Consider the following 1,642-nt stretch of genomic DNA (forward strand, 5'->3'; position numbering starts at 1 on the left):
ATTTTATAGTGGCTTTCTGATTTTTGGTAGTCCATCCAAGAAGGGAGTTTGAAAGTTGTCGTATACTGTTAAAGATTGTGTGCCCATGTCCTGCCTGAAATACCATGATTGTTTATGAAAAGTATCTTTAATAAAGCTGGATACAGTTTGGCTTGAAAAAAAAATTTTTTTTTTCTTATGCTTTTATTTCAAGAGAACTTAACTTTCTTAATTCAACTAACTTAGTTGTAAGTTTCTTGATAATGTAGATTACAGTCAATACTGATACAATTTCTATAATATAGGATTTATTTTTAAAATTATGATATTTATTATTTACTAATCTTTTCTGCCTTGTTGTGTAGCAAGGCTTTCCAGGTAAAGGCTTAATAAAAAAGGTTGCTGGTGGCATTTATTGCTTATCCTTATAGGAGCAGATTAAGGGAATTTCTTTCTATGTAAATTTCCTGCTTATTATTTTTTTCAAATCATAAATGTAAGCATTGATCAATGACTCCTTTGAATATAATTTCACAAAAAACCTGCTATTATTCTCCCTGATCATTTAAAAAAAATACATGCAGTCCATTGGTTGTCTCTATTTTCAAAGAACTTGACTGCATTTCAGATTCCAGTAGTGATGAAGTATCTAGTAGAAGCTGTCAGATCAACCTGACTATTATGAAAACCTCCATCCTACTTAGGCTCTGCTGTCACAATTGTACAGTGAGAGTACAATTTTTAATTTATATTTTAAACATCAGATCACATGGCCTTTCAGCTCAAAACTCTTCAATTTCAATCGACTTTGTTTAGATTAAAACTTAGCAAGTTGGCCACAACCATCAAAGTCCTTCAGCATGTCCTTCTCCGCCATTACATCATATATGACCTCTCTACTTTATTCTTTTAGATTCTTCCTTAACTCAGGACTCTTTTAAACTCCAGCACTAGTGGTTCTCAACTATAGTACCACATTTTCCTCTGTTTGGTAAGAGTTGGGTGTGTGTTGTGTGATATCCTTTGGACTATTATGTATTTTTTGAGACCCATGTTGAAATATGTCTTTTTTTTTCCCCAAAAAACTTCCATAAGAGCACTGTTTCTGTAGATTTGTTAAACTAAATTTACAATGAAAGTACACAGATCTAAAAGGAGACCTAAAAAGAATCACCTAAAGAGCATTTACCCCTTTATTATCTGCTTAGAGTCAAGGTGACTTTTGATGAAGCCTCAGAGTGGAATGTCGACGGTTATTCGTGTGTTACCATTTTCTACAAATGTTCACACCAGAGTTCAGCTTTCTCTTCCACTACATGCTCAGGATTAGACAGTGATCATGTTTGAATTTGGTCCTGATTCCCCAACACAGTCCTGAAACTAATGCTCAACTTTGCCAGGTGATAAGTATTCTCAAGGCAATTGTTGTATCATGAATATGCGCACCTTCCTAAATTTCTACTTTCCTTTGGATCTAATATCTTGTCATCTATTCAATACTTTTTAAAAAGTTTCTAAACAATGTTACAAACATTTTAGTTGGATTAGCAATAGTCCAAATAATCATATTAACAGCAATAGGCTTGAAATATTTCAACAGAAAAATTTATGAAATTGTGATTTTTTTATTTTAAAGAGAATAAAAAATAATAAAAATGATACA

General features: G+C 32.2%; 1 pseudogene; it reads right to left on the bottom strand.

Annotated features, from left to right (window-relative positions):
• Positions 1-1,642, bottom strand: part of LOC101561435 — a 47,589-nt pseudogene that overhangs the window by 4,829 nt on the left and 41,118 nt on the right.

This window comes from Octodon degus, unplaced genomic scaffold (genome assembly GCF_000260255.1).
Source record: "Octodon degus isolate 3935 unplaced genomic scaffold, OctDeg1.0 scaffold00004, whole genome shotgun sequence".
NCBI classification, from domain to species: Eukaryota; Metazoa; Chordata; class Mammalia; order Rodentia; family Octodontidae; genus Octodon; species Octodon degus.